This window comes from Myxine glutinosa, chromosome 7, assembly GCF_964187855.1.
Source record: "Myxine glutinosa chromosome 7, kmMyxGlut1.1, whole genome shotgun sequence".
NCBI lineage: Eukaryota > Metazoa > Chordata > Myxini > Myxiniformes > Myxinidae > Myxine > Myxine glutinosa.
The window spans coordinates 119089716-119103596 of record NC_136267.1 but is presented as its reverse complement, the minus strand read 5'-3'; the positions used below and the strand labels follow the sequence as shown (position 1 = coordinate 119103596).

General features: G+C 39.3%; 1 long non-coding RNA gene across 1 annotated transcript in view; it reads left to right on the top strand.

The window, feature by feature from the left end:
- Positions 1 to 8783, top strand: part of LOC137414384 (uncharacterized) — a 36779-nt gene extending 27996 nt beyond the window's left edge. Inside the window, exon 3 of the long non-coding RNA XR_010981883.1 lies at positions 8747 to 8783. This is a non-coding gene — a long non-coding RNA (uncharacterized LOC137414384). The remainder of the gene's footprint in view (positions 1 to 8746) is intronic.
- The last annotated feature ends 5098 nt before the right edge of the window (positions 8784 to 13881 follow it).

Here is a 13881-nt window from a genome sequence, read left to right as displayed (position 1 = left end):
ATTTTTACTATTAATGAATAGCTGCTCATAACTCAGCAAATCAAATCTTTATTCTCCATCTCCCTTGACAAAAGTGATAATTTTCATAATCAAATTATATTTATATATTTTTTTATTTTACGAATTCTCTCGATATGCGATCCCATCCCCATGGAACTATCTATTTTCCAGACAAGGCACACTGTCGGTGTCAACAATCTTGTAAGATTGATACACAAAAACACTAACATTGACACACAAAATACCCACGAATTCAATTTCTCAAAATTTGTCCTTCAATTTTATAAGCGCTAATACACAAATGTACCAAAAAGTTTTTTTTTTTTTTTTTAGAAAACCCCTATGATGTCACATTGAAATTACCCTTTCAGTTCCCACCATAATTTATCCAAATTTGACTACACACCCATTTGCATGTCAGTCGACCACTGACCTATCAATCATGCGGAACACTAGTCCGAAATTCCCACCTGATCATCCTGTGACTCTTGTCACTTGGTTTCAAAAATTTGCAAAGCAATTGTTCCAACTTTGTAAATTTAAAATTTTGTGCCCAACATAAAAGATCCAATTTCGGCATTTGATCAATTAATTACTAATTTGCTTACAAGCAAAAGAAAAAATGAATAATTCTTGCTCCGAAAACCTTTTCAGACACAAGAATCATCGACAGTTATTCATGTTTGTCCAGTAATCTAATCTGTTGAGGCCAATCGTCATTTGGGATTTGCCGCAATGAAGGCCTAATCATTGTCTGAGGTATCGGTCAGCACTGGTACCCTTGATCTTAGTTTACCCTATGAACTTGTCTTCCTTTTGGTATACGGACATCCTCTTTTCCAATGTCCCATCCGTCCACACTTGAAACACCGGTTTCTGTCGTTGCCTGGTCTGTGCACCTGTGCACTTGTATTGCTGGGCTGCATCTCTACATCCCTGAGTTGCCACTGCAATCTCTCGTTATCTCCCGAAACACGAAAAAATTCTCTGTACCGTCCTTTTTGGGGAGACAACTGGAAATCAGATGGGACAACTGTCCCTTTCATTCCTAATTTCGAGGGCAGTTGTGCATTTGTCTCCTCCACTGTATCCTGTATCCTTTTTATTTTAAGTTCTAGATCCGTTATCCGTTCTTGCTGTTCCCGTTGTCTGGATTCACCATCCCAAAGATGGAATGCAAGCCAGTCTACCGTTAGATTCTGTCTCTTCCTGGCTTTCAATCTTTGTTCCAATCTTTCCAATCGACTTCGCTCAAATGTACCATCTCTTGGAAACTCCTCATCATGTCCCTTTGTCCACAAATACCAATTCTCGACCTGCCTTATAGCTTCGGCACCATAACGGTCGTACATATGATGTGTACAAGTACCTTTTTGTGGAATCTCTGGTTGTCCTTGTGTATTCTTGCAGGCTCCATTTCCCATTCTGCCTTTTATCAAAGTAGCGTTGGATGTGTTGTAGTTTGTTCCTCTAAAGCTTCACTCGTAGCTCCAGGAAGGATCTCTCCACCTGTTCAAACGGTGATTTCCAGAGAATCTCCCTCACCTGTGGCTTTTGCACAATCCAATCTCACAGATCAGTATTTGCAGATGAGCCAGAGGGTCAGTATGAAATGGGTGAATCCTCAGGTGTCCGCTCTGTTGAAGGGGAAATCATACAATGGTAACCGCACATATATATCTATATTTAAACTCACCACCTTGCTCAATTTTCCAAGGTTGTCTTCACATTGATAATATCTCACAAAGATATTAAAGCTTCTTTCTTGAGACCGCATTTTCATCAATCAAACGATCAATATATTCAATTTAATTTATTCAATTCAATTTATCCAATTAAATTTATTCAATTAAATTCAATCAATTAGATTCAATCAATCAACAATTCAATCAATTATTCAATTTCAATTAATTCATCAATATTCATCAATAAATCAAATTAATCATTTTGGATGACTCCTTGCATAAGCCCTTTCCCCAATGATGTCAGGACAGGTCCATCCATTGACTGAGATCGAATCTCATCGGTCGTCACCTCTGGTTCATACCTCATGTCAATTGATGAATCACCGTCCTGTCCTTGGGTCATATCTGACATATTTCCCCATTTTGCCTGGTCTCAACAAATTTTCTTTGCAACCACTAAAGGCAACTCATCCTTCATTCGTGAGACAGCCAAAATGGATGGCAGATATTAAAGTTCATTGGGAAAAATATCTCATCATTTTTTTTTTCTTTTAATAGTACCCAAAATCTCTTGCCAATATAAATTTCGTAAAACTCCTGAAATAAGACTGTAAAATTCCTTCAATCATGCTAAATTTTGAAACTCCATCGCTTGTAACACCCAATTTATCCCATAGGGCTTGAAAGTTCTTTCCCAAGTTCATGCAATCATTCTGCATTTGAACCCTATGATATCATTCATAATAATCATCATGATTTTATAGTCATGGTCCTATCATAATCATCTATTTAAAACGAACATTTCCTTTATCACCACAGCTATGTGGTATAATCAACAATAGAATAAAACTGTACATAGCAACAGGCTACCTCATGGCCACTTAGTATACCTATTGACAATAAGTCATAACAATATCGAATAATCATTGAACAATTAAAAAATCGCTTCCACTGCTCCAGCCGCAGCATTCGTCATTTTGTCTGCTCATCCGCGTGACCAAAACGAAATAAAGGGAGCTCAACCATTACACAGCGCTTTTAATGGCGCATGCCCTAGGAACTCAACGCAATTTCGACTCGGCCAGAAAACGAGCAAATTTTGCAGGATGTTAACTGGAATTAGTCGTGAAAATATATCCAAAATACACAAAAATACACACCCACAAAAATAAACAACAAAACCCAAACAAACCCAAGGTCGACCATCTTACACAGTAAATTACATCATTTCAGCATCGTATCGATTGCTGAAATATTCCAGGGTTTATACACACCTTAAAAAGAGGTATGCGTGGTGTTGCCCCCTCCCACGTTTATTCCAGGGTTTATACACACCTTAAAAGAGGTATGCGTGGTGTTGCCCCCTCCCACTTTTAATTACTCATTAAATTACTCATTAAATTACTCATTAAATTACTCATTAAATTACTTATTAAATTACTCATTAAATTACTCATTAAATTACTCATTAAATTACCCATTAAATTACTCATTAAATTACTCATTAAATTACTCATAAAAATTACTCATTAAATTACTCATTAAATTACTCATTAAATTACTCATTAAATTACTCATTAAATTATTCATTAAATTACTTATTAAATTACTCATTAAATTACTCATTAACTTAACTTACATAGTTTCAGCATTGTATTGATTGCTGAAATATTCCAGGGTTTATACACACCTTAAAAGAGGTATGCGTGGTGTTGCCCCCTCCCACGTTTATTCCAGGGTTTATACACACCTTAAAAGAGGTATGCGTGGTGTTGCCCCCTCCCACTTTTAATTACTCATTACATCGTTTCAATTAAAAACATCGCTTCTACTGCTCCAGCCGCAGCATTCGTCACTTTGTCTGCTCATCCGCATGACCAAAACGAAATAAAGGGAGCTCAACCATTACACAGCGCTTTTAATGGCGCATGCCATAGGAACTCAACGCAATTTCGACTCGGCCAGCAAACGAGCAAATTTTGCAGGATGTTAACTGGAATTAGTCGTGAAAATATATCCAAAATACACAAAAATACACACCCACACAAATAAACAACATTTATTCCGTTCAACAGAACAAACATTTCCTATATCATGACATGCATGTCTTCAAAATTATATGACCAAGAGAAAAAGTAAAACTAATTAAAACTGCGGGCAGTGATAATCCGGGGACCATACCGCTCCATCGTGATTGGACGGGTGCGTGCTAGAGTCGTTAATAACGACAGTCCAGATCCGATTGTTCAAAATTTCAACTCAATCGATCGAAAAATGAACGCAGGGATGCATTTTAAAGGTGCAGTGGCACTAACTGAGTTGCCACGAATATGGCCACGAAATTGCCAATATGGCCATCACAAAATATTTTCCTTAATCAATTGGCTCATAGCATAACCAATCTGCAAGTATCTCATCCGAAGATGTATCTCTGAGGAATTTTAATTAAATAAGTCATTTATAAATCAACGAGTTAATTTATTAAATGATTAATCAATAAATCAGAATTTTCCTTGACAGCCACATCACTTGGTCAGTGTCATGTCCAAATATCAGCTTCCTTACTCAAAAGGTGCCTGAGTTAATGTAATGTAATGACTGTAATAAGATTACTGCAATTACTGTAATGATTACTGTAATTACTGTAATTACCGGAACTGTAATTACTGTAATTACCTCAGGTAATTACTGTAATGTAATTACTGTAATGTAATAAGAAATGTTATTAATTAAATAAGTACTTCATTAATCGCTAATGATCAAAAATCCTTAATTTTCATCCAATTCACTTGACTTTTGAATTGGGATTTATATATCTGTCAACTAGTTCAATCAACAACTATTTTATTCAACATAGGCCAAAAGTCAACAACAATTTCAAAATCCTTAATTTTCATCCAATTCACTTGACTTTTGAATTGGGATTTATATATCCGTCAACTAGTTCAATCAACAACTATTTTATTCAACATAGGCCAAAAGTCAACAACAATTTCAAAATCCTTAATTTTCATCCAATTCACTTGACTTTTGAATTGGGATTTATATATCCGTCAACTAGTTCAATCAACAACTATTTTATTCAACATAGGCCAAAAGTCAACAACAATTTCAAAAATCCTTAATTTTCATCCAATTCACTTGACTTTTGAATTGGGATTTATATATCCGTCAACTAGTTCAATCAACAACTATTTTATTCAACCTAGGCCAAAAGTCAACAACAATTTCAAAAATCCTTAATTTTCATCCAATTCACTTGACTTTTGAATTGGGATTTATATATCCGTCAACTAGTTCAATCAACAACTATTTTATTCAACATAGGCCAAAAGTCAACAACAATTTCAAAAATCCTTAATTTTCATCCAATTCACTTGACTTTTGAATTGGGATTTATATATCCGTCAACTAGTTCAATCAACAACTATTTTATTCAACATAGGCCAAAAGTCAACAACAATTTCAAAAATCCTTAATTTTTCATCCAATTCACTTGACTTTTGAATTGGGATTTATATATCCGTCAACTAGTTCAATCAACAACTATTTTATTCAACATAGGCCAAAAGTCAACAACAATTTCAAAATCCTTAATTTTCATCCAATTCACTTGACTTTTGAATTGGGATTTATATATCCGTCAACTAGTTCAATCAACAACTATTTTATTCAACATAGGCCAAAAGTCAACAACAATTTCAAAAATCCTTAATTTTCATCCAATTCACTTGACTTTTGAATTGGGATTTATATATCCGTCAACTAGTTCAATCAACAACTATTTTATTCAACATAGGCCAAAAGTCAACAACAATTTCAAAAATCCTTAATTTTCATCCAATTCACTTGACTTTTGAATTGGGATTTATATATCCGTCAACTAGTTCAATCAACAACTATTTTATTCAACATAGGCCAAAAGTCAACAACAATTTCAAAAATCCTTAATTTTCATCCAATTCACTTGACTTTTGAATTGGGATTTATATATCCGTCAACTAGTTCAATCAACAACTATTTTATTCAACATAGGCCAAAAGTCAACAACAATTTCAAAATCCTTAATTTTCATCCAATTCACTTGACTTTTGAATTGGGATTTATATATCCGTCAACTAGTTCAATCAACAACTATTTTATTCAACATAGGCCAAAAGTCAACAACAATTTCAAAAATCCTTAATTTTCATCCAATTCACTTGACTTTTGAATTGGGATTTATATATCCGTCAACTAGTTCAATCAACAACTATTTTATTCAACATAGGCCAAAAGTCAACAACAATTTCAAAAATCCTTAATTTTCATCCAATTCACTTGACTTTTGAATTGGGATTTATATATCCGTCAACTAGTTCAATCAACAACTATTTTATTCAACATAGGCCAAAAGTCAACAACAATTTCAAAAATCCTTAATTTTCATCCAATTCACTTGACTTTTGAATTGGGATTTATATATCCATCAACTAGTTCAATCAACAACTATTTTATTCAACATAGGCCAAAAGTCAACAACAATTTCAAAAATCCTTAATTTTTCATCCAATTCACTTGACTTTTGAATTGGGATTTATATATCCGTCAACTAGTTCAATCAACAACTATTTTATTCAACATAGGCCAAAAGTCAACAACAATTTCAAAAATCCTTAATTTTCATCCAATTCACTTGACTTTTGAATTGGGATTTATATATCCGTCAACTTGTTCAATCAACAACTATTTTATTCAACATAGGCCAAAAGTCAACAACAATTTCAAAAATCCTTAATTTTCATCCAATTCACTTGACTTTTGAATTGGGATTTATATATCCGTCAACTAGTTCAATCAACAACTATTTTATTCAACATAGGCCAAAAGTCAACAACAATTTCAAAAATCCTTAATTTTTCATCCAATTCACTTGACTTTTGAATTGGGATTTATATATCCGTCAACTAGTTCAATCAACAACTATTTTATTCAACATAGGCCAAAAGTCAACAACAATTTCAAAAATCCTTAATTTTCATCCAATTCACTTGACTTTTGAATTGGGATTTATATATCCGTCAACTAGTTCAATCAACAACTATTTTATTCAACATAGGCCAAAAGTCAACAACAATTTCAAAAATCCTTAATTTTCATCCAATTCACTTGACTTTTGAATTGGGATTTATATATCCGTCAACTAGTTCAATCAACAACTATTTTATTCAACATAGGCCAAAAGTCAACAACAATTTCAAAAATCCTTAATTTTTCATCCAATTCACTTGACTTTTGAATTGGGATTTATATATCCATCAACTAGTTCAATCAACAACTATTTTATTCAACATAGGCCAAAAGTCAACAACAATTTCAAAAATCCTTAATTTTCATCCAATTCACTTGACTTTTGAATTGGGATTTATATATCCGTCAACTAGTTCAATCAACAACTATTTTATTCAACATAGGCCAAAAGTCAACAACAATTTCAAAAATCCTTAATTTTCATCCAATTCACTTGACTTTTGAATTGGGATTTATATATCAAACACAGGGAGCAGAGGAAAAAACACGAAAAAGCAACAGCCCTGGCTTTGCTTCCTGGAAGCTTCCTGGAAGCTTCCTGCAAAACGCTTTGCTTCTCGCAAAACGTCCGCCAATGGGAACTAGAGGGAGGGGAAGGAGCGGGAGCAAGAGACAGGTAGCCGGAATGAACATGAGGGACAATGAGGGACAGTGAGGGAGTGTCGGTATGCAATTTTCATCCAATCGCCATCTTTCACAATAATTCTGGACCGGCATGAGATGGCGTTGTCTGTCATTAATTGATATTGTAATCAAACGAGTTTTAGACATGGCGGGAAAACTGAAAAAAAATTATTTATTTATTTATTTAAAACGGGTGTACACGATTGTACACGTGTACGGACCTTACCGAACCTTACCGAACCGGCAAACAAATCGCCTCATGGTGCACTCATGGGCCGATTCGCCTCCAGAACAGAGTAAGGCTTTTAATACCCAGCGTATAATATCCTCGCAAGCTCACGAATAAATAGAATCATTTAAAACGTTCCATCCTTGGATTACCTATGGACAATCACAAGTCCCACACACATCCTCCACCATGATTCAGAATTCACATTTCATAATGGACCATCCCCAAGACGCTATGCTTACCTTGGCGACGTCCACTCGAAATTCCAGCGGTGCCTCCAGATTGTCAGGGAAGTGGTGGGTGAGACTCAAGACGCCAATGGTCGGAAACAGGTTTTACAAAAGGTCACAACTTTATTAACTGGTTATTCACTTCATTCCATTACCAAATAATATCGTTTAACTCAATGGACCAGGTTAACTCTATCCGCATAGTCCTTCTTGTTCGGCTGCAGCGCCGAACTCGTGGTACGCGTTCATTCCGTCGTGCAGGGCTTCTGAGGATGAGTGCTCTCTTGGCTCAAAGTCCCTTCTGTTTATATCAGCACACTTCATTTAATCCTCTGTCCGCTGAAATCGTAATCCCTTCTCCGCTGCTTACTCAGTCGCCTCACTGGCACCAGCTCACTCCCCTCCTGCTGCGAGTTCCATTTACCAAACAATAGGGGGGTGCTCCAGCCTGGGGCTGTGACCAGGTGGACAAGAGATTACCATGTTCGTGCACATTCCTGACTTTCATTTACGAAATCGTCTATCTGCTTCGTTACCAGCCCTAATCAATGAGTTACCATTCCCAATCAATGAGTTACATTTCCACAATGTGCTGCACATACATCGTGTGTGTGGTCTAGCTTCATAAAAGCAGACTCTTTGTGAGATTTATTAATTGCCTTGTGTACTGCAATGTGTCTGGCATTTACCCTCAATGCTTTAGTGCCATGACAAATTGTATATGTTTTGGAATCTTGTGCTAGTTGTTAGTTTTTCACTATGGACAATCATACTGATGTCAGGAAAGACACTGCCTTCTCTTACTTTGATCAGAACAACATGAGGCGATGCAAAGGCCTCATCATGTGTTCTTGTTTCACAAAGTCATGGGTAGTTTGTACGTTTGGTGATGATTTTATTTTTCCCAGACAAACTCAAGAAAGAGAATGACATGCGAAAAGGTGAACTGGACGATACACTGGTAAGAGAGTTTGCATTATCTCAGTGACTAACTTTCAAGGAGCGCGATCGCTCTCGTGCACCATCGCGCTCATCAATTTTCGTCTTGTAATGTTATTGATCATGCACCTGGAATGTATTTGTATAATTGTATATTCCTGTGTTTAGAAAAACTTGTTTAAAACCATGTATCTTGATCACATTCACCACTTAAAGCTAGCGAAAATTTGCACAGAAACTTCCCTTGTCCACTTCCGCTATGCATGACCAGTTATTTATTTCATGAGTACTTTCGATTTGCAAACTAATTTTTCGGCAGAGGTAGAGAATGCACATATTTACACATACTGAAGTACAATGTACCATCGCTAATCCGGCACCCTTGGGGCTGAATAGTTGTTGGATCTTGGAATTTGTTGGATTGTATAAACTGAAACGAGAAACATCTGCTCAATACGAGAGCGACGGGGGACGGGGCTGGACATAAGTGGCTGGAGTGGGTGGGAGGAGTTGGGGATAGGGGGCAAGGTGAAACGTTATTTTGTTCTCCTCTTGCCAATGTCTGAAATTACTCTCAACATAGAACTTCAACAGCTTTTCACATTGCTTCTCAATGTCATATGTTGTTGAAGAACCGACATAAGTATGGTAACATAAGCTTTGCACTGACTAACCCTTATGATACGTATCTAAAATTTGCATAATTTCTACTTTCTGCATAATCGTTAGAGCAATGCGCTTTCTCTTCACACCACTCTTCGTCACTGTACCTTGAATGTTTCTTGAACACCATTATAAGAGCCAAAAATGCAGTGCAGAAAATTAATGGAATGGCTATAATGTATAGACCGGTATAATGGCTATACTATATACCGGTGTGTACCCTGGTTTAGAATAGGTACACCGTATCCCTGCATGTCGTAAGAGGCGACTAAGAGGGTTGGCGTCAGGAAGGGCATCCGGCCATGAAAACATTGCCTCAAAAAGAGAACCATGACAATTATAACTACATATGGGCAGGGTACAGCCCGAAGTGGAGATCGGTTTCTGAGGTTTGGGACATGGAATGTAGGGACAATGACAGGGAGATCAGGAGAAGTGGTGGAAGTATTGGTCAGAAGAAGAGTGGACATATGTTGTGTGCAAGAGACGAGAAGGAAGGGAAGTGGTGTGAGAATGGTGAAGGGTAGGCAGGGACAGAAATACAAGTTTGTGTGGCAAGGGTGCCCGGAGGGCGTGAATGGTGTTGGTGTCCTGTTTTCTGAGGAGTTTATAGACAGTGTGGTGAGTATGACTCGAGTGTGTGAGAGGTTGATGATGGTGAAAATGATAATTGGAAAGCTCTTGGTGAACGTCATCTCGGGATATGCTCCGCAGGTCGGTCGGAGCGATGAAGAGAGGGACAAGTTCTGGTGTGCGATGGGGAAGCTGATGGAAAACGTGAAAGATGAGGAAGTTGCTGTAGTAGGAGACCTAAATGGACATGTGGGAAGGAGTATGGACGGTTTTGAGGGAGTTCATGGGGGTTACGGATATGGTGTGAGAAATGGAGAAGGTGAAAGGATTTTGGAGTTTGCTGATGGAGCTGAATTGTTGATTTGTAATACTCAGTTCCAGAAAGAGGACAATAAGCTTGTTACATACACATCAGGTGGGTCGACGACAACCGTCGACTACCTGATGGTGCGTAGGCGAGATAGGGGGCACCTCCGGGACACAAAGGTGATCCCGAGGGAGGAGGCTGTTTCACAGCAGCACTTGGTTGTCTGCGACATAAGGGTGAAAGGTGCGAGGAGAGCTCGGCGGGTGAAGTACCAACCGAGAATGAAGGTGTGGAGGTTGAAAGAGGTGACAGTAAGGGAGGCATTAAAAGAGAGGCTGAGTAGGGTAGAGGATGATGTGGTTGAGCTTGAAAGTGGTTGGATGTCAATGAAAGATAGTCTGTTGGGAGCCGTTGGTGAGGTATGTGAATGGACAAAAGGACCACCAAGGCACTCGGAAACATGATGGAGGGATGATGAAGTTGGAAAGAGGATTGACGAGAAGAAGAATAAGTTCAAGGAGTGACAGAAGGCGAAGGGTACAGGAGCAGAAAAAGCAGAGCATGAAAGTTATAAGGCAGCCAAGAAGGCTGCAAAGAAAGAGGTAGCAATGGCGCAGGAGGCATGTAGGAAAATGTTCGGAGAACGCTTGGATTCGGAAGAGGGTCCGAGAGCGGTATTCAGGATTGCAAAGCAGATTGCGAAAGAGAGGTGCGATGTGATGGGGGTGAGTTGCTTGAAGGATGAAGTGGGACAAATCGTTGTGGACCCAGATGGAATTAAAGGAAGATGGAAAAGATATATGGAAATGCTGTTGAATACAGAGAATGCATGGGATGGCAACATAGAGAGTAACCCAGTTTTAGGACCGGCAGAGAAGATAACTGAGAAGGAAGTTGAGGAAGCGATGAAAGCAATGAAGAGTGGAAAAGCGGGAGGGCCGACGGGAGTTGTGGGAGATATGTTGAAGGCAGCAGGGAGTTGGGGTGTGAAGAGAATGACAGAGATCTGTAATCTGGTGGTGAAAGAAGGCCGCATTCCAGTGGCTTGGGAACTGAGTACCCTCGTCCCTCTACACAAGGGGAAAGGTGACCCTCTGGAGTGTGGCTCGTACCGAGCGATAAAGTTATTGGAGCATGGAATGAAGGTATTGGAAAGGGTGTTGGAGAGGAGGATAAGGAAGAAGGTGAAGATTGACGAAATGCAGTTTGGATTTATGCCAGGAAGAGGAACGACAGACGCGCTCTTTATTGTGAGGCAGTTGCAGGTGAAGTACATGGAGAAGAGGAAGAAGTTGTTTCTTGGGTTTGTTGATCTGGAGAAAGCATTCGATAGGGTTCCACGCGAAGTATTGACATGGGCCTTGAGGAAGAAGTTAGGAGTGGAGGAATGGTTGATCAGAGTCGTGATGGCAATGTACAAAAGAGCGCGCACAGCTGTAAGGACGAAGGACGGGAACAGTGGTGAGTTTGAGGTGAAGGTGGGAGTGCATCAGGGGTCGGTACTAAGTCCACTACTATTTGTAGCTGTGATGGAGGTGCTGGCTCAGAATGTAAAGGAGGGTTTACCGTGGGAGTTGTTGTATCCAGATGATCTGGTGTTGATTGCGGAAAGTATGGATGGACTGAAGGAGAAGATGAACAAGTGGAAGGAATGTATGGAGACAAAAGGTCTGAAGGTGAATATTGGAAAGATGAAGGTGATGGCAAGTGGTAAAGCATGTGGTGAGGTGGAAAGAACTGTGAAGTGGCCATGTGCTGTGTGCAGGAAGGGTGTCGGAGTGAACTCCATTCAATGTACAATGTGCGCTGAGTGGGTTCATCAAAAATGTAATGGTCTGAGAGGGTCATTAACCAGTGTGGCAGCTACATTCAAATGTAAGGTGTGCACAGAGGGATCTGCAGATGGAGGAAATGTTGTGTTGGATCTTGGAGATGGCGTGAAGCTGGAAGGTGTGAAAACATTTGCTGCCTCGGAGACATGCTGACTGGAGAAGGTGGATCAGACTCGGCAACGGTTGCTCGAGTGAGATGTGCATGGAAGAAGTTTCAGGAACTGAGTGGCGTGCTGATGAGGAGGGGAGTGTCGTTGAAGCTGAAGGGAAAGGTGTATGCTGCATGTGTGAGAAGTGTTATGATTTATGGGAGCGAGACATGGGTAATGAGCGTAGAGCAGCAACGAAGGCTGGAAAGGGTGGAAATGCGAATGGTTCGGTGGATGTGCGGAGTATCGTTGAGAGAGAGGAAGACAAATGATGAATTGCGAAAGATGATGGGAATAGAGGCTGTGATTGATGCTGTGAAGAGGAACAGGTTGAGATGGTTTGGTCATGTGTTGAGGAAGAATGAAAGTGACTGGTTGAGTAGAGTGATGGAAATGAATGTAGAGGGAAGTAGAGGACGCGGAAGACCGAGAAAGACTTGGGTAAAGATGGTGGAAGAAGAAATGCGGGCAAGGGGGTTAACAAGGAGAGATGCAGAAAATAGGGCAAAATGGAGAAGATTGTCATGGGGACCGCAAGGCGAACCCCCGCTCTAGCAGGGAAAATGGCCTTAAAATGCATGTTGGTGTTGTTGGCTATACTGTATAGCACAGCAAACTATGGCAAAGTTGTTGTGTGGGCTATGTAAGTACTGTACAGTCGGCTATATACAAAAAGTGCCAAGTCCGAGAAACGCACACATTCCCGGATTCCGAAAGAGCAATTGCCTGTTTTTTAAAAAATAGTGAAGATGCAATTGTTTTCTTTTAAAATGGTCCGTTTGAAAATTGTGCCACATTTTAGGATTTGCTAGATTTTAGAATGCTCCATAGACAAGACAGGAAATAATAGCATGCCCACTGAGTACGTTGTTTTACCAGAGGAGTTCAGAGAGAGGAATGCCAGGCAATGAGTCTGACATAAAAGGGAACTGTGTGCAGTTAGCAACATTTTTGAACTGAAACACTGGTGGCATGATCAGCCACAAGACAACCTGTGATAATTCAGGCAGAGTCATAAGACAACCTGTGATAAGTCTACTCATTTACTCTCACCCCATAAAAATATAGGAGACAGAGTAACGTATAGCTCTCGCAGAGCATATTTTACAAACACAAGTCTCTGTTATCTGTTCCCTATGTTTTATTTTCATGTATCTGCAAAAGCTTGGCTTGCTGTCCAAGTATTGTGGGGAAAGATCTAACCATAATCACAATAACTGCTTGTAGAAAATATTATACAAATACAGGAAACTTCAGAATCATTGGAAACTCCTGCGATGAAGCTAACTCCGAGTGCCTTTCACTCACTCAGCGCAGGCAGGTTGGTGGTCTTTCTGTCTTCTACCGACTCCTCTCCGGCCTTGCTCCCCCAGCTCTCTCCATCCCCCAAATATTCCTTCAGGTCGCACAAGATCTGCCAGCAACCCTCTTAAGGTTAAACTGCCAAAATCTAGGCTCTCTGCTCACCTTCACTCCCCTTTTCTCCCGCCTCTTGAACAAACTCCCCCACTCCCTTCAATCCCACTCCTCCCTCCAGGTCTTTAAAACAGCTGTTCACCACCATCTCATATCTTCCCCCA